The sequence below is a fragment of the Pituophis catenifer genome, unplaced genomic scaffold (assembly GCF_029215685.1).
Source record: "Pituophis catenifer annectens isolate HBS135680 unplaced genomic scaffold, rPitCat1.0.hap2 SCAF_5, whole genome shotgun sequence".
Lineage (NCBI taxonomy): Eukaryota > Metazoa > Chordata > Lepidosauria > Squamata > Colubridae > Pituophis > Pituophis catenifer.
The window spans coordinates 19,777,913-19,798,535 of record NW_027256885.1 but is presented as its reverse complement, the minus strand read 5'-3'; the positions used below and the strand labels follow the sequence as shown (position 1 = coordinate 19,798,535).

Here is a 20,623-nt window from a genome sequence, read left to right as displayed (position 1 = left end):
GGTTATAAAGGCGTCAAAGTTAATTTATATGCAGGTGACACTCTTGTCATTTTAAATAATATTCCAAATGATATAAAAAGAGTTCAAATACATTTGGAAGAATTTGAAGATATGACTGGTTTGAAAGTAAATTGGGCAAAATCAGAATTATTAATGGAAATTGATAGGGAAAACAAATTAGAAAAATTACAAAATCAATTTGGAATTAGGATAAAGGATAATTTAAGATATTTAGGTATTATACTTTCACTTAAAATTAAAAATTTAAAGAAACTAAATTATGACATAGTAATAAAAGAAATTGATGAGAAAATTGGGAAATATAAAAAACTTAAGTTATCTTGGTTTGGTAGAGTAGCTTTATGTAAAATGATGTTACTTCCTAAATTTAACTTTTTATTCGAGATGCTTCCGATTTTTTTAACCGAGAAGGACATTGAAGTATATCAAAAAAAATTAGATAAATTTTGTAATGGGGATAAAAAACCAAGATTGATTAAGAAAATGTGGTATCAGAACCAAAAACAAGGTGGTTTAGGAATTCCAAAATTATTAAACTATTATAGAGCATTTAATATAAAAACAGTAGTAAAAATTTTAAAAGGAGATGTTAAACTTTGGGGTAACTTGGAAATGAAGGAAATAAAGAAGTTTGGTTACAAATGGTTTTTGGAAAATCTTAAAGGTAAGGTTAAAATTTGTAATTATTGGTTAAATAGTTTGACTAAAAATTGGGACAGAGTAGCAAAAAAATTAATACCAGACGCATTGTATTTAGGTAAACTGAAAGAGAATTGCCCAATGAAATTAAATAGTAACAGAGAGAGGATTATAATAGAAGAGAAAGTGGAAACAATTAGTGAATGGTTGAAATTTATAGAAAATGAAATGAGGAAAGAGGAAATTTATGGAAAATTAAATATTAATTGGTTTGAAAGAATTCAAATGAATAAATGGAATAGGAAATGCAAAGAAAGGAATGATGAGAGTAGAAAGGAAACGGAATTTGAAAATTCGACATCTCGAATAATAAAAGATGAAATTGGGCCAAAGGGATTAGTTAGTAAAATTTATAAAATTATTAACTTTGATAATAATTCACAAAGGGTAATGAAAGAGAATTGGGTAAAAGAACTGGGTATTGAAATTTCTGATCAAAATTGGAATATGAACTGGGTTAGTAGAATAATGAGGACATTATCAATAAGGATTAAAGAACATAACTATAAAGTTATTTGGAAGTGGTATTTGACCCCAATAAGACTTTTTCAAATGGATAATAAAGTGGATAAAATGTGTTGGAGATGTAAAGTGGAACTCGGGACATATGCTCATATGTGGTGTAAATGTAATGGGGTTGAACTTTTTTGGTCTAGGATAGAAAATGAAATATTTGAAATGATTAAGAAGAGGGTCAAATTGAAATTGGAAACCATATTATTATTAATATTGAATGAAACAACATTAACAACTGGAGAAAGAGAATTGGTGAGGATTTTGGTTATAATGGGGAGAATTATAATTGCTAGATATTGGAAATTAAATGTTGACTTAAAATTAGAAGAATGGTACAATGAAACATGGAAATTTGCATTAAATGATAAATTGACTTGTGATATTAAAATTAGAAGTGGTATATATAAAGAAAATGTTTTTTGGAACACTTGGCAACCATTTGTGGACTTTGCACTTGGGAGATTGGATGAATCGGCACCAGTACCTTATCAAAGAGATTTCTGGAAGAATTGAAGACTCCAATTTCCTAAAATTTCCTTTCCGTTTGTATAGCACGTTGGGGGAAAAAATTTTTTTCTTTCCTTACTATTGATTTTTGTATTGATTTTTTTTTCCTTTTTGTTATTCTTTAACAATAAAAATATAATAAAAAATTTAAAAAAAAATGGATCTCCTTTTCTCACAGTATGTCTGGATTTCATTTTTTAAAAAAATTTGTTCTTGTGCCACCCAAGCTTGTGGAAACCCCAAATATTCTTCTAACATGAGTTTCAAACCAACTTTTGCACTCTCCTCTTTCAGCCTCATCAAGAGGCTCTTAATTTTCTGCCATTAGAGTCAGAGGTGGGATTCAGCTGGTTCGGACTGGTTCAGGCAAACCAGTTGTTAAAATTCTGCCCAGTTCAGTGAACCGACTAATCCCACCACTGGCCCCGCCCATTTTTCGGGTCATTTTCGGGCTGTTTTTCAGTCATTTTCAGACTGTTTTTTGGGTGAAAACGCCCTGAAAACGCCCCAAAACACAGCCTGGAAAACAGCCAAAATGGCCCAAAAAACAGGCCAAAAAAGGAAGGAAGGAAGGAAGGAAGGAAGGAAGGAAGGAAGGAAGGAAGGAAGGAAGGAAGGAAGGAAGGAAGGAAAGAGATGGGAATGAGGAGAAGGAAGGAAGGAAGGAAGGAAGGAAGGAAGGAAGGAAGGAAGGAAGGAAAGAGATGGGAATGAGGAGAAGGAAGGAAGGGGTTAATCCAGTTTTAATTTAGTCTCTTTCAGAATTGCCTGCACAGAAGTATTGTCAATCCTTCTCCTTCTGCTATTTATTTGTTATTTTTGGGGTGCAAATGGGCTTTAATTGTAAATTGCTTCTGAGGAGTCAATGGGATTTATTGCCTCTGCCACCTCAGGTGTGAAATGTTGGCTGTTATGACACAATATATTGCTTTTTAATAAGCTCAGCTTCCAATGTCTTACTTTCCTTGGTGATGGGAGCAGAATGCTTTGCTGGTCTCTCCCCATCCTTTGGAGGGGTGGCATTTGCACCAGGAAACTGAGGGTTGGTTAACCCTTTCATTTCTGGAGGTGTTGCGAATAGGCCCAAGGCCTGGAGAAAGGTAGACTGGCCGGGAGGCGGGGCTGGGTGTGACGTTGAGTTGGCCATGCCCACCCAGTCACATGAGCACCGAGCCATGCCTACCCAGCCAGTCATTAGGGCAGAGAACCGGTTGTTAAATTATTTGAATCCCACCACTGATTAGAGTGGTACTGTCTGCATATCTGAGGTTGTTGATATTTCTCCCAGCAATTTTAGTTCTGACTTGTGATTCATCCGGCCCAGCTTTTCGCATGAAGTACTCTGCATATAAGTTAAATAAGCAGGGTGTCAATATACAGCCTTTGTTGTAAATCAGAGGTCCAGGCTTTTCCTCTGTTTCAAGATGTTTCCAAGATGTCTCTCCCGACTTCGTAGAGAGCTTTATTTTTATACAGTATTACACAAGAAGATAAAAGGTAGCACAGTAACAGTATTCTGATTGGATAGAAGTTATTCACCCCCCTCTCAAGATGCCATCTTCTCTAGGTAATATTATCTCATCCAAAACCAAGCCAAAGATGAAGTAATGAAGTAAGCAGGAAAGATTCACAGAGCACAAGCTGGCAGTGTGCTGCTACAGCCTGGCACTGAGACCTTTAACCTACTGACCTACATTCCACTCTGTTTTGTTTTGTTTGTCAGGCCATCCTCTTACGAGGGGCCAGAAAAAGGGTTATTATCAGGAGAGGAATATCCCTGAAGTTGTTTATACAAGGCATAAACCTGACCCTGAGGCAACGTGAGAGGTGGTTTTGGGCGAAATGCAGAAATACATATGTTACAAAAAGAGGGAAGACACTGAACAAAACAACACCCACCAATTAAAATAGTACAAATGATAGGCCAAATTATACAAAATTTTAAGTTGATGCTGAATGTTTCTTGACTCATCTGAAATGTTAAAGCAACAAAGTTACATTTTCAGGAACTGATACAAATCAATTGTGTTAGGGGGTGAATGATATACAGCTTCCCCCCAACAAGCTATATTCTTCTAATCAAAGTTCCCTTTGAACAAATACTCACTCAAATTAGTAAAGTTTTGAATTACTACAGCAGGTGTACATACAGGGATTAAACATGTAGAAAGCAAATTTTCCATATATACACTTCAGACAAACAAAAGGCATCCATTTGTGTGATGTTTGCAAGCTGAATCCATAAGTTTTGTTTCATGTGAATGTTCAAGCAAATGTTTGGGTGATATGACAGCTGCTGATGCCAAAGTACAATTATTAACAATCAAACATAAACAAATTATGGTTACAGAATTGGCAGTTAAAACCGCAAAAATGACAGCGCACAAATTCTCGGGTGTTTGTTCCACTTGCTGCTGCAGTACTGCCTGCACTTTGGTGGTCAAATTCTTCACATCTCCCCATGTCACTGGATGACTGGCATGATGGGATTGGGTTGGTTGCCGCGCTGTCTGTAGAGTCACCTTTGCCATCTCTGGGATAGGGTTCAGGAGTCGGTGCCACGACATCCTTGGCTGGACGAACACAACGTGCTGGTACCCACAAAGGTCCTGTAGATGTAAGCACAACAGCATAGCCACGCCCCCAAGTAATCAAAGGGACTGGTCCTAACCATGTTTTGTCTGGTAATGCTCTATAATATACCAGAGGAGGAGGCAAACTTGTTTTTTATTGAAAATGCCTCTGATAAGCAGTCAAATTAGAAATTGAAAAATTCAATTGATTCAAAGTAAATAAAACTTTTGTAACCTGTTGTGTTACCCATGACAAATTTGGGACCCGAGAGCCCTCCTTTTTTGTTTGTTTGTGAAGGCAGTCCTTAAATGACCTATTAGCACATTCCACAATGGCTTGACCTGTGGAATTATAGGGAAGACCATGAGTAACAACAATATTCCAGGTTGTACAAAATTGCAAAAAAGCCTGTGAAGAATAGGCAGGCCCATTATCTGTTTTTAAAGAAGAAGGCTTGCCCAGAGCTGTAATGGCTGAAAAAAAGATGAGAAATAACATGGTTAGCTGTTTCCCCTCATTGAGGGGTAGCCCAAATTGCTCCAGAATAGGTATCAATAGATAAATGAATATATTTCCAAGGAGCTAAAGAAGGAACATGGGTAACATCCATTTGCCATAATTGATTAGAGATGAGACCACGGGCATTAACTCCCGTGTCTCCTGAAGGGGATGCCCCAGAGCATTGGGGACAGGATGAAACAATTTGCTTACCTTGCTCTAGTGGAATGTGGCAAGCTTGTGCCAGCCCTCTGGCATTTTGATGGAAAAAAGAATGGCTAAAAAGTGGATCTGTAAATAAAGTAGGTAAAACTTAAAGTAGGCCTAATCTCCTCCCTCTTTTAATATGTAAATTTTAATCTGTTTTTAAATTATTGGGGTGTTTTAATCTGTCTGGGCCAAAATGATTTAATTTGATTTTATCTGGTTTTAAATTTTGTGTATTTATGTATTTTATTGCTTGGCTGTTCACCGCCCTGAGTCCTTCAGGAGTAGGGCAGTATACAAATCAAAAAATAAATAAATAAAATAAATAAAAACTTGAACAGCAGCATCAGCATGACTGTTGCCTTCAGAAAGAGGCCCAGGAAGGGATGAATGACTGTGTATGTGAGAGACAAAATACAAATGCTTCCGGTCTTGTAGTAATTGCTGTAAAGTGAGAAATAAAGCCATAAGATTGGAGTCAATCCTGGGCGTGATATAAGCACCTGTAAGATTAAAAATAAGTTGACACACATACTGAGAGTCAGAGATCATATTAAAAGGTTGTTGAGAAAAAGTGTGGAAAGCTAAGATAGCCGCAGACAATTCTGAGCACTGAGGTGAAGACTGTCCTGCAGTGTAGGAAACTTTCCAGATGTCGTCATGAGGATCCTTGTAAGCAATAGCTCCTCTCGTTCGTCCTCCATCAGAAAAAAACGTAGGAGCTTGCGGTAGTGGAGAAGAAGAAAGTAATGAGTGAATAGGAAAAGAAGAAGTCATTAAGCAAGCAAACCTAGGATCTTTAGGCAAATGATATGAAATACAGCCTACATAGTCAGTTAGAGCACACTGAAGAGATAAATTATTCTGAAGATAAAAGTGAAAGTCAGATTTTGAAATAGGAAGAACAATATTTATTAAATCAGTTCCATTTCTTCGACAGGCTCAAGTACGCCCCAAGGTTATAAGTTCAGCAATGGCTTGGATAAAGGGTAAAACATTTTGAATTGGTAATGAGGAAAATAAAGCCATTCAATACAATATACTTTTTTTGCTGTTCTAAAACAGCCAATACTCCCGTGGGTAGTTTACTAGTAGGAAATATTAAAAGAGATAACTGAATCTCTATGAGGGATTCAATCCACAAATTGAATACTTAAGATGTTATTAATTTTTTCAACTGTAGCAAATACTACAGATGGAACTATAAATCTCCTGGCTTTTTTCCTTTAGTCAATAACTCAAATAATGGACTAAGTAAATGCGTAGGTAAAGAAAAATATGAGCGGACCCAATTAATAGTACCCAGCAATTGTTGCAAATTTACCAAGGAAATAACTTTGGGTAACTTTAAATGAGGAAAAGCCGGAGCAGAAAAAGACTGCAACAGTTTATGCCCTAAATACAGATAAGGAGTGTGCAGCTGTATTTTTTCTGGGGCAATTTGCAATACATAGACACATAAATCATTTTGTATTTCAGAAAGCCAATTAGATTGTATTTTTGGTGCTCCAATTAAAATGTCATCCATATGATGATATACCAGGGTTTTGATCCCTGATGAAAAAGAGGGCGAGATGTTACAGACATGCCCCCCCTTGGATTTCTACACTCTCTTTTAAAATAACTAGGTTTTCCACAATTGTAACACTTTCCTTGAGGTTTGCTGCCTTGTGATAAAGCAGCTGCTAACAAATTAGTTTTATAAGAAGATGTTCCTATATCTTGACATGCTTTAATCATATCTGCCAAATCAAGATCTTTTCCCAGCCCAACAATTGCTCTTCGGCATTCAGAAGTGGTGTTGTCTTTTGCCTTTTGCCTGATATTAGAGAAGGCTTGTTGACGCTTGCCAGAAACAGGCACTTTTCCGAAGGCTTGATAAGCACATTCAGAAGAAACTTGCAAAGTTGCAGCCGGTAGACAAACAGAAAGCATATCAGCAATTTTTTCTATATCCCCCCCCCCTTTTGTCTAACTGTTTCTCTAAAATCTGCCTAATGGGGGTGTACAGTGGCCGTGGGGATGCAATAGAATTATCCCCTTCAGCAGGAGCTGATGATTCAATTAAAGATGGTTTTGGGGTGACAATTTTAATTTTATCATAATCAGGTGGAGGGCTTGTAGTTAATTGTTGCCCTTCCAAAGCATCAGAGCCATATTTTTCTATTGCTTGACAACATTGATACCATTGATGTAATATTTTAACAGGTGCCCGAGGTTCAAGATGTAATGTATGTCCTATCCTTGTCCAGTCCCGTAAACGAAGTGACCCCTTTTCAGGGTACCAGGGACAATGTTTCCCTATCTCAACTACCAGTTCCCTTATATCCGTCTTGCACGCTCTGATGCCAGACTTGTGCAAAAGGAATCTTAGTTCCTGCACATGCTTTTGCTGATATTGAGATAGATTGCAGCCCATCACTTACCACTAGGGATCCCAAAGGATGAAAGGTGCACCAGGGGTCTATTCCAGATGATGATAAGGATGTTAAGGATGCTGCTCCCCATGGAGGGTGTCCCTGCTTCGAGCACCAGAAGTTGTAAATCAGAGGTCCAGGCTTTTGCTCTGTTTTTTAATTTAATTTTATTTATTTTTAAATTTATATACCGCCCTTCTCCCGAAGGACTCAGGGCGGTGAACAGCCAAAGGTAAAAACACAAAATACAAAATTTAAAAGCAATTTAAAATAAATTAAATAATTTGGCCCAACAGTTTAAATACCCCATTAAAATTCAGATTAAAATTAAACAATTAAAAAAATTAAAAAATTAGGCCAGCACGGCTTGGTGAAATAAGAAAGTCTTTAGGGCCATTGTTTGACTGACAGCACCCCGAGGAGCCCCTCTCTGTGGGAGCGTACTGGCTGGTGGGAGGCTCTCGGTGGCAGAAGGTGGTCTCGTAGATATCCAGGTCCTAAGCCATGGAGCGCTCTAAAGGTGATAACCAACACCTTGAATCGCACCTGAAAGACCACAGGAAGCCAGTGCAGCTCGTGCAGGAGAGGTGTTACATGGGAGCGCCATGACACTCCCATAATCACCTGCGTAGCCGCATTCTGGACCAGTTTGAGCCTCTGGGTGCTCTTCAAGGGGAGCCCCATGTAGAGAGCATTACAGTAGTCCAGGTGGAACGTGATGAGGGCATGAGTGACCGTGCGCAAGGCATCCCGATCCAGAAAGGGACGCAACTGGAGGATCAGGCAACCCTGATAAAAAGCCCCCCTGGCCACAGCCGTCATATGCTCTTCTAAAGACAGCCGTACATCCAGGAGGACACCCAAGTTGCGAGCCCTCTCCGGGGGGGCCAATGACTCACCCCCGATAGTCAGAGATGGCACCAACTGACTATATCGGGACGCCGGAAACCACAGCCACTCGGTCTTGGATGGGTTGAGCTTGAGCCTGTTTCTCCCCATCCAGATCCACATGGCCTCCAGACACCGGGACATCACGTCAAGGGCATCTTTGGGTTGGTCCAGGGTGGAGATGTACAGCTGAGTGTCATCAGCGTAGTGATGGTACTGCACCCCGAAACCATGGATGATCTCACCCAGCGGCTTCACATAAATTTTGAACAAAAGGGGTGAGAGGACCGACCCTTGTGGCACCCCACATATAAGGCACCTCGAGGTCAACCTCTGACCCCCCCGTGAACACAAACTGCGACCGGTCAGAGAGGAAGGAGGAGAAACATCGCAACACGGTGCCCCCCACCCCTAACCCCTCCAACTGGTGCAGCATGATACCATGGTCGATGGTATCAAAAGCCGCTGAGAGGTCTAATAGGACCAGGACAGAGGAACAACACCTGTCCCGAGCCCTTCAGAGATCATCAACCAATGCGACCAATGCCGTTTCCGTGCTGTACCTAGGTCTGAAGCCCGACTGGAATGGATCAAGATAAACCGCTTCATCCAGGTACTGGGGGAACTGTCGCGCAACCACACTCTCAACAACCTTCGCCATGAAGCGGAGGTTGGAGACTGGACGATAATTTGCTAAAACAGCCGGGTCCAGGGAGGGCTTCTTGAGGAGGGGCCTCACCACTGCCTCTTTCAAGGCGGCGGGAAAGTAACCCTCACTCAAAGAAACATTGATAATCCTCTGGAGCCAGCCTCATGTAACCTCCCGGGAAGCCAGCACCAACCAGGAGGGACACGGGTCCAATAAACAAGTGGCCGCGCTAAGTCTATCCAGAATCCTGTCCACATCTTCGGGGATCACCAGGTCAAACTCCTCCCAGATAACACTCTCAAGACCTGCCTCCATCACCCCACCTGCATCTACCCAGTCAGAGTCCAAGCCTTCCCGAATCTGAGCGATTTTGTCATACAGATACTGCACAAAATCCTCAGCCCTGCCCTCCGAGGGGTCCTCCCGCCCTCCCGGATGGAGCAGGGAGCGGGACACCCTAAAGAGGGCGGCCGGGCGATTATCTGATGATGCAATAAGAGTGGCAAAATAATTACATTTTGCCGCTTTTATCGCCACTAGGTAAGTCTTAATATGAGACCTCACCTGTGTTCGGTCGGATTCGGAAAGGCTGGCCCTCCAACCACTCTCCAGGCGTCTTTTCTGGTGCTTCATCTCCCTCAGCTCCTCGGAGAACCAGGGAGCTAAGTGAGATCGGCGCCGGGTTAGAGGCTGCAAGGGCACGACACGGTCTAAATCTCCAGTGGCCGCCCTATCCCAGGCGGCCACCAGGTCTTCAGTCGAGTCGTGAGCCAGATCCTCAGGGAATGGCCCAAGCTCCATCCGGAACCTATCAGGATCCATCAGGTGCCTGGGGCAGAACCACCTAGTAGGTTCCGCCTCCCTGCAGCGGGGTGTAGCGGTACGGAAGTCGAGTCGAAGGAGAGAATGGTCTGACCATGACAAGGGCTCAATCACTATATTCCCTATATCTAGACCATTCAGCCACTGGCCAGAGATAAAAACCAAGTCCAGAGTGTGTCCCCCCATGTGAGTAGGGCTGTGAACTAACTGGGTCAGGTCCATGGCCGTCATGGAAGCCATGAACTCCCGAGCCGCCTCAGACATTTCACCGACGGACGGCAGGTTGAAATCCCCCATAACCATAAGTCTGGGGGTATCAACCGCCACTCCAGCTATCACATCGAGAAGTTCAGGCAGGGCCGCCGCCACGTGGCAGGGAGCCAGGTACGCGATCAGCAAGGCCATCTGCACCCCACGACCCCACTTCACAAAGAGGGACTCACATCCGGCTATCTGAGGTACAGTGGACTCCTTCGGACTAAGACCCTCCTTTATAACAACCACTACCCCCCCTCCCCTCCCCTGAGACCTCGTCTGATGAAATGCACGGAAACCTGGTGGGCACATTTCAACAAGTGGGACCCCTTGTTGACCCTTTGTCGCTTCTTTCCGGCTCGCTCGGTCACTTTTCCCACCATTCGACGCTTCCGCTTCCACCAGTTGCTTTTCCTGCCACTCAGCACTTCTGGCCCACCCACCCTACCCCTGGCCTATACAAGTTCCCCTTTCTACGCGGCCCAGCTACTTCGCCCAGAAGTTTACCTGGCCACTCAGACCTCGCCTCGGCTTGCTCGGATGCCTCGCCGACTGCTGCTTGCTCAAGTTCGCGTAGTTCACGCAGCCGCCGGGGATCGTTTGCGGGCCTCATGCTATCCCCCTGGTCCCTGAGTCCCTGTGCTTGCCTGCTTGGCCTGGCTAAGCCGCCTAGTTAACCACCTACCTTCCCCACCAGCCTCCAGCTTGTTTACCTTCGCTCTTCGGACCAAATCCCGAGCCGCTGGTCGCAACACCTGCCTTGTTTCACTTGCTGCAATCCCTGCAATCCATTGCATCAGCAAGCAACTCAACCTCCCTGCCTGCAATCAATCCAATCAGTGAGCAACTCAATCTGCCTGCCTGCTTGCCTGCCTGCCTTGTCCCTTCAATTGGGTAAGTAACTGGGGTTTTTTTCCCCTTTGGGAGCTTTAAAAAAAATAGTTAATTGGGGGACTTCCAGTTTGGCGTCATGGCGAGACAGTCGGGGAAATAGCAGGCTCTGATGAGTCCTGGGAAAACCCCGGCTGCCGAACCGCCGCCGATGGGTCTTCAGACCGGATCCATCCCTCAGGGACGGGGGAAAAGGAGGGGCACCTCGGACGACCAAGAGGAACAGGCAAGTTCCTCGGAGGTCAGAGGGAACCCTCTGTGAGTCGGCGGCGGGGGGAGGAAGCCATGGCGGCTGCCATGAAGCTGTGACAACTGGGCTAAGAAAAGTGTTGGAGGAAAGTGGAGTGAAACGGAGCTCTTTGAAGCCGGGTGAGTGACAACAAACCCAGGCTTGTAACAATGTGTGGAGCAATATTATTACTTAGAAGACCCCTAGCCTAAAATAGCGGCTGTGCAACAAAGGGGCTTTGGAAAGTTTTAAACTGCAACCTTAAAGAGACAAAGACCCGAGAAACAACCAATTTTTGTATAGAACTAAAGGAATTAATTATTGAGATATGGTAAAAAGACTGGATTCCAATTTGAATTGGATTCTAAAAAAAAGATTTGGTACTTTTAAAATCAAAAGAAGAATTGCACAAAATGGATGCTTGCATGACTAATGGAAAATGTGGATTGTAGAGAGACACCATCTGGTTTAAAAAGGAACTTTGTAACTTTTTTTTTGTTGTTATGGAAAATTCTGAATTTTACAAATAAAAGCCGTAGGACTTTGTGGAGGAGTCCTTTTTTCCTGTCTGCAGACAGCTGGATTTTGGTGAAAAGAAAAGGAACTATAATGGAACTCCTATAGTTGAAACAACAATAATTAAAAATTGGCACAGGAACAAAAGAAGGAATAAGCGCACGCCCAAGAGAGGGAAATTTGATACATTATATCCGGAATAAAAATAAGAAAAAGATTTAATATGATTTATGGAGGACAAAACTGAAAATTTTGAAAATGGAAGGAATATATGTTTGCAGGCGAGGAACTGAAGAAGTAAGATAAACATGACTGGAAAAAGAAATAAGAAGATTTTTGGACTTCCGGTTTGCTTCCTGACGCCGAAAGATGGTCCCGTTTTTGGACCGCCAGCCCCGCTGCCTGTTAGAGCCGCTTTGATTAAGAAAAGTGGCTCAGAAGTTCCAGAATCCTGCAGGATTAATGGAAGAGAGTGGGTGAGAAGCAGGTTGAGCCCCTGTGAGCCCCCAGATAGCTATCGTTTGCTTCTGGGGAGGAAACAGGCGCGGCTCCCTTTCAGCTCGCAGAGACTCCGGACAGCGTGGGACGAGTCTGCCTAAGCAGAACAAGGCGCCAGGAGCAACCCTTTTTTTTACTGAAAACAAAGCAATTCAAACTACCAGGGTGGAACAACAACTTGAACCTCAAGAACTGCAAGTATTACTAGCCCTGTGATTTATTCTAAAACGGAAGAGCGAATGAGTGAAAGCCTCTTGAAAATGGCACCCAGCTTCAGCGTTAACGAGCTGAAAGCGAGAGTGGATTTCAAATAGTTACAAAGTTGCATTGTCTGTAATAAGTGGAGGAAAAGAAAATCCTTTTTAAAATAAGCCTGATTTTGCTTCAATTTCACCCTTATTTTGATTAAACCTGGGGGAATTTTTTAGAGGACTTTGTGGTGGAGGAAAGGGAAAAAGGATTTCTTTTTTTGGAAAAGCCAGCTTACGTGGCAGGATGGCTTCTAAGCAGACCAAACAGGAAGGGAAGGCGGCGGGGGGGGGATCCCCCACACGTAAACCTGAACAGCAGCCTCCCAGCCAGCAGAGCCAGAAAAAAGAGACTGATCTTGAAAGCTTAAAGGATTTTATTACTCAGGTTTTGGATGAGAAATTCAAAGAGTCACAACAGGAAATTAAGCAGGAGATTAAAGAAATTAAAGAGGTGGTGCAAGAAAAGTATGATAAGGTGACCCAAAAATTAATGACTGTTGTGACTGGATTATCAGAAGCAATTATTAAAACGGATGCTAAGGTGGAAGAATTTAAATTAGAAATGGATGCCAAAATGAAGGAGACTGACTATAAAATCTTTGATGCTGATAATAAAATGCAGAGATTTGAAAATGAAATTACAATGATGCAGTTCAGGTCCATGGAATTTGCCATAAGGCTGAGAGGCATAAAAGAGAACGATAGACAAGATTTGAGACAGATTTGTTCTGATGCTTTTGCTGTGTTGTTAAAGATTAGCCCTGAAGAGATTTTTTGCAAAATTGATAAAATTTACAGAATGAATTCGTGGGTGGCCAGACAAAGACAATTGCCTAGAGATGTGGTGATATATTTCACAGACAGAAGAATGAGAAATGATATTTTGCAAAAGTCTTTTCTCTCTGCTGTGCAAGTGGAGGGAACGCAGATTGGAGTTTATAAAGAGCTACCACCTAAGATGTTAAAAGATAGAAAAGATTTTGGATTTCTAGTGAATGAATTAAAAAAACAACAAATTCCATTTCGGTGGGATGCTCCAACTGGCATAATCTTGAGGTATAATGGAGAAAGATACCGATTAAACACTGTTGAGAAGGCGGAACAATTTTATTCTAATGTTTTTAAAGAGAGTTCACCATCCCCACGTACATCTACTGTGTTGGAGATAAAGGAGAGTGATAAGGAGAAGTAATTTCAGCAAGAGATGGAAGAGCAGCTTAAGCAGGTGGAACCAGAGGTAATGGAAATGCAGGGAGCTACAGGAGGTTTTCTGGAGGAGCCCCTGCTAGATCTTCCTTCGAAAATTGTGATTGAACCACCTAAGACTACAAGAGATGTGGCTTTGGACCTAGCCCGGATGGCTGAAGCTAAAGATCAGCGTGTAACTCGAGCAATTTCTAAGCAACTCAAAGAAAAACAACAACAGGAAAGGCCCAAGCCACAACAATATAAGAAAGGAGCCAAGAGCAATTTACTAGAATGTGAAGCCATGGGGGGAGCAAAGCCGAAGACTACTGACTCGGAAAATCTTCGGCAACTGTGCTCGTCGCTTCAAAAAAATGTACATGACGATTAAGTTTTTATCTTGGAATGTGAATGGATTAAATTCACCACAGAAAAGGAAGAAATTATTTACATACCTGAGACAATTCAACAATGATATAATCTGTTTACAAGAAACTCATGTTAGAACACAAGATCAAAAATATCTGATAAATTCAAGATTAGGAATACATTTTATAGCCTCAAGTCTGGAAAAAAAGAATGGTGTGGTTATTTATATAAATAAAAGACTGTCAGCTAAAATTATAGAAGCGGATGAAGGTGGTAGGTTTATAGCAATTGAACTGCACACACCAAGTGGCCCAACTCTAGTGATTGGAATTTATGCTCCTAATCAACAACAGGATAATTTTTATAAAACTTTGCATTCTAAAATATTGCAATGGGACTATAGATCTATTTTAATTATGGGAAATTGGAATGGAGTAATTGATTCAAAAATAGATAAAAAGAGTTCGGCGAAGTCAAGGATTAAACTACCACAGACTTTTTTTTGATATGAAAGAAGATTTGGAATTAAAAGATATTTGGAGAATACATAATCCAAAAGAATTGGACTTTACTTTCTTTTCAGATAGACATAGGTCTTTCTCTAGGATTGATTTTATTTTACTATCAACCGATTTACTTGTAAAAACAAAAAGAACAAAGATTTTTCCAAGGACTTTAACCGACCATAGCCCGGTATGGATAGAAATTGAGATGGGAAAGAGTGAGAGAAGATCATGGAGATTAAATGAAAATCTGTTTAGATATGAAAAAAATATAATAGAACTCAAAAAGCAGATGAAAGAATTTTTTGAAATGAATTTGAATAAGGGTACCCCTATTGAAATCGTGTGGGATGCGAGTAAAGCGTATATGAGAGGGGTACTCATTCATATGAACTCTAAACACAAATTGAATAGACAAAAGAAAAGATCTGAAATGGAAGCAGAAATAAAGAATAAAGAACAGTTACTTATAAAAAATCCAACAGATGAAAGAATACGAGGAGCTATAAAACTTCTGAAAGATCAATTTCAAATGCTTATGGCGGAACAAACAGCAACAAATTTACAATTTGCGAAACATAACACATTTTGCAACGCTAACAAACCGGGAAGATGGTTGGCTTATACACTAAGGAAGAAGCAGAGTACACGGATTATTGATAGTATTGATATTGGAGGGAAGATGGAATATGAACCCAAGCAGGGGCTCCAAATGTGTGCAAGTAACTAAGGTTTGGTTTCCTCCCATGCCATAATGTAAATGGTAATTCACCCGTAGATGAATTTACAACATTATTTAACACATGGTTAGCACACATAACGACCTCACCCCATAAGGTTTCAGGCAAACCAGTATCTGCCAACATTGTTCTAGTCATGGCTTGTAATGTTTGACCCCTTCTTTCAACATAAGCGTTGTGCTGTGGTCTATACGGTGCAGAACATTTATGCTGTATTCCTGCTTCTTGCAAAAAGTTCTCTAACCTTTGGTTAGTGAATTCTGTGCCATTATCAGTTACTAAGCACATTACTTTAAACTTCTGTTTCCTTTCTACAAATCGCAGCCAGTTGTTAATACGCTGGAATGTTTCAGATTTTGTTTTCATTAGATAACAGAAACCGTATCTAGAGTAATGGTCTACAATGCTTAGAATATAGCAGGCTCCTCCAATGCTGGGTCTTTTGGGTCCAATCAGATCTACAAACACTACCTCTAATGGCTTTTTGGTTTTAAAACCATTGATACGATTTGCTGGGGTTACCCTACTTTTTTGCTGACTACAGGCATTACAGTTCAAATATTTACTACATGATTTTAATTTTATCCCATCAGATAACTGAACCGTTTTCTTTAACATCCTGAAATTTATATGCCCTAATCTCCGATGCAACAGATGAATACATTCATCATGTGGTTTATCATTCCTATAAACTGACTTAGAATTAGCCACTAATACTGGGTTCTCTCGTAAAATGAATAAATCATTTTCTAATATTGCAGTAACAACATTTCCATCTTTCTCAATTAAACACTTATCATCTTTAAATGTTACTACAAACCCAACTTGCAATAAAGATTTAACAGATAGCAAATTGAATTTTAACCCAGGAATGTACAACATTGGCAAAGGTTCATTAATAAATGACCAACGTGGAACACCCTCTCCAGCTACTTTCACTTTCCAACCATTGGCTAATTTAACATGTTGGTTACTCTTATTCAATTCCACAAAATTATTTCTATTCCTAGTTATAGATTGAGAAGCACCACTATCAACCACCCACCATTCATAATTCACATTTGTAGAACTGGATATAGCTAAATTACATCTCTTTTTGGTTCTATTATTATCCCCAACAGACATTTTCTTCTTTGTACAATACTTAGCTATATGCCCTTTAGCCCCACAAACAAAACATCGTTTTACAAAATAGGCAGTTGAATACATTTTTTCTTCTTTTGGTTGTTTCACTCTCAATTGATCTCTTTCTTGTCTTCTTCTGGACTCTTCCAACAACCTACCGGTTATGCCAGTCAATGTGAGTTCATCTCTGGTCAAAACCTCCAGTGAAGAAACATAGTCATCATAACTATCGTCCAAAGAAGAAAGGATTATATAAACTTGTATAAAATGACTATGCTGTATTTAACAGCCAAACAAAAATGATAATGCTGTGTAACAGCCAAAACAAAAATGAATATGCTGTGTAACTGCCAAAAAAGAAAAAAGAGTATGCTGTGTTTAACAGCCAAACAAAAATGGTTATGCTGTGTAACAGCCAAAATAAAAATGGATATGCTGTGTTTAACAGCCGAGAACAAAATGGTTATGCTGTGTTTAACAGCCAAGAAATAAAAATGATTGGTTTAACAACAAAGATAAAGATAAAGATATTGGGTTTATAGCAAAAATAAAATGTGGTTGGATAGCCAAAATAAGGAGGAGTATGTTGAGATTAATAGTTAAAATGAAATGAATAAGTTAGGTTTAATAACAGAAATAAAGATTATAAATGTTGAGCTCAATAGTAAGAATAAAATGATTATGTTGGAATTTAATATTTTATGAATGTTTATAATAATTGTATGATTTATACTTTAAAAATATATCCATCTAAGCAAATGAAAGAGAAAAAGGGAATGATAATTGGTTAAGATTTAAGATTTAAGTAACAGGTTTTTGGGGATAATGGCATAGTTAAATAATAGATTTGAGGGAAATAACTGAGTAAAATATTAAGTTGTATTAATTGAAAATTAAGATTTGTTAGTGATTTCTATGAATTTGTGACCGGATCAAGAGCTTTGTTTTGAAAAGATGTGTTTTATGTATACATTTTAAAATAATAAAAAACTTTTTTTAAAAAATAGTTAATTGGGTTTTTTTAGGAGTTTTTTTTTTTAGACATAGCCATTTAAAGTTTAGGAAGTTTTAAATTTACAGTACATACTGTGCGAAACATGGCTTCGCAATGGAGAGCGGTATTCATGTGTCCAAAGAGTGGAAGCTTTTCAAGATTGAGCCAGCTGGGAAAAACAAGGAAGTGCACCAGGTGTCTCTCCGTAAGAAAATGAGAGAACATTTCGTATCGAAATCGCACACCATTTGTAGAGACAACATAAAACAGGCTGAGCAGGGAGCCATAACAAAAGCAATGGACAAGATTTCTGAAAGGCAATTTGGCACCACTTCTAAAATGTTCAAAACTGTTTACAGCCTGGCAAAAGCATGCAGACCAATTTCAAGCATAGAGGAATTGATAGAATTACAAACTGAAAATGGAGTAGATCTGGGAGTAGGATTGCATTCAAGACCAACAGTTGTGAAAATAGTTGAGTGCATTGCAAACGAAATTAAAACCCAAATGTTTTCCAGCGTCATTGCACGGAATTGTTGTGGTCCACCAGCAGTCTGCGGAGCTGGCAGCGGAGTTGGACAGTGATGAGGCTGAGGAAGAACATGGGCCAGTCCTGGAGGCTGGGGAAGGCCCGGATGAGGGCTCTGTGTCAGAGGCAGAGATGGGGCCAGGGCCATCTGGGAGTGATGTGCGGACTCCAGAGCCTCCAGAGGTTGACAGCAGAGAGACAGAGGAACAGGAGGAGCCTGTTCCTAGTGCACGCATGAGAAGAGCTGCCAGAAGACAAGAGCAGCTAAAGCAAAAAGGACGACTCGGGAGTAAGGCCAAGAGATGATTGGCCCCTCCCATAAGGCTTAAAAGACCAGCAATGGCTCTTGGGCACTTTGTTGGAAAACAACGTTGATAGATTTGTTTCTTGTCTTGCTGCATTTATTTCTTGTCGGCGTCTTCTGCTTCTGAACTTTTGCCAAGAAAAGCCTTTGGCAGGTTGCCTAATTAGACCAAGGTTGGTGATAAGGCTGAAGAATTGTGTTATGAAGAATTTGTTTTGAATTAGTTTGGACTACACTGAGAATGAGTTAATTCTCAGCTGTTCTAATAAAGTCTGATTGTTTCGAACTGATTGCATCTGATAATACCAACTTGGGCCTGGATCACAACAGGAATCTGAAAATATGTCTGATCATTGATGAAGCCTCAACAGTATCCTCCAAACCAGTTCTGATAGTTTTCTTAAAAGTTGAGGACTCAGAGGATCCACCAACAATTTTTGTCGAGCTTGTTGAATTGAAGAAACAAGATGCAGAGACAATATGTTCTGCAGTTTTTGAAAGTTTACATAAGGTTGGATTTACCCAGGACTACCTACAAAAAAATTTAATAGCATTCTGCTCTGATGGTGCCAGCGTTATGCTTGGGAGAAAATTTGGAGTGAGCACCAGAATAGCAAAAGTGTTTCCAAACATCATCATATGGCACTGCTTGAACCATCGTCTCCAACTTGTTTTAGATGATGCCATAAAGGAAATAAAGCAAGTAAATCATTTTAAAATTTTTATTGATAAGATATGCTCTATTTTCCAGCAGTCCAATAAAAACCGAATGGAACTTGACAAAATATCTGAAAAACTTGAAATTAACATCATAAGGAATGGTCGAGTTTTTGGGCCAAGATGGGCTGCCTGTAGTTTATGGGCAACCATAGCTGTGTGGCGTGCTTATCCTGTGCTACATCAATATTTTCATAGGAATGCAAAATACTCAGGTATGGCTGCCCGTCTGGAAAATAAACATTTCTTAAACAATTTGGCATTGATGATAGACATTTTGGAGGAAATTTCACTTCTTTCAACTGCACTGCAAGCACGCAATACGGACATCATAAAGGCTGAAAAACTGGTGAGAAGATCAATAAAGGCATTTGAACTGCTAACAAAAGGGAAAGGGCCCATACGAAAGAAAAGTTGAAGGACTAATTACCTCAGAAACCTTCAGGAATATAAACTTCATAGAAAACCATCAATTTGTTGGTCTTCATTGAGGAAGACTTTTACAAAGTATCATCAAAAATTTGCAGAAATGACTGATGGACTGGGAGCATTTAAAAACTGGGAGCCAATTGCAAGACACCACAAATAAACTACAGTTTTTACAGTTTTTGGTGCCAGAGTACTGGGATTTTGAGGAAATATTTGTTCCATGGGCAGCAGCTGAAGAACAACTGCGCACATTTAGTGACATTTTCAACTACAACATTGACATCAACGACTATAGAGATTTTGTAGAAAATGTCTTAAAAGATTCGAAGAGGTATGCAATTCCTGACAGTATCAAAAAAGCAAAAGATATTGTCAGAACAATTGCAGTGAGTTCTGCAGAAGCGGAAAGGGGTTTTTCGAAAATGAACCTGATATGTTCAGAGAGCAGAAGTTGCCTAGCCGTTTCCAATCTAACCAACCTCATGACCATCAGCGTTACCAGACTACCTCTTCCAAAATGGGACCCTATTCCTGCAGTGAAAAAATGGTTCAGAGAACACCATCGCTCAGCCAATGATCCACGCATCAAGTGCAAGAAAAGTGGAAGTGAGGAGAGTGCCACTGAAAAAGCTAAAGACGACTAACAGTTTTATGTAAGTATTTATGTACCTCTTTTATTATTTTTTTATTGTTTTGTGTACTTCTGTTATTCTTATTTACGTATTAAATGGTTAAATTTGTATATCATGTTATATCTCCATGTAGGTCATTATTATCATTGGTGCAAGAAGTGACATTGAAGACAACACTTTTATTGCTCTTATGTAAGTATTTGCGTACCTCTTATTGTTTTGTGTACTTGGTTTATTATTTAAGAATTGATTGCATGAAATAATTGGTATATCTTCTTTTTGTAGGTCAAAGAAGGGCAAAGAAGTAACGTCGACTTGGCCATGCCCACCTGTCCACCAAGCCACGCCCACCAGGTCACCTGACCACCAAGCCACGCCCACCAATTAAGCCACGCCCACAGAACCGGTAGCAAAAAATTTTAGATTTCACCCCTGTTTTGAACCAATTAGTTGTTCCATGTCCGGTTCTAACTGTTGCTTCTTGACCCACATACAGGTTTCTCAGGAGACAGGCAAGGTGGTGTGGTACTCCCATCTCTTTAAGAACTTGCTACAGTTTGTTGTGATCTACACAATCAAAGGCTTTAGCATAATCAATGAAGCAGCAGTAGATATTTTTCTGAACTCCCTTGCTCTCTCCATAATCCAGCAAATGTTG

At 40.3% G+C, this 20,623-nt stretch overlaps 1 pseudogene; it reads left to right on the top strand.

Annotated features, from left to right (window-relative positions):
- The first annotated feature begins 11,056 nt into the window (after nt 1–11,056).
- LOC139317585 (E3 SUMO-protein ligase KIAA1586-like) lies at nt 11,057–19,977 on the top strand (annotated as a pseudogene).
- The last annotated feature ends 646 nt before the right edge of the window (nt 19,978–20,623 follow it).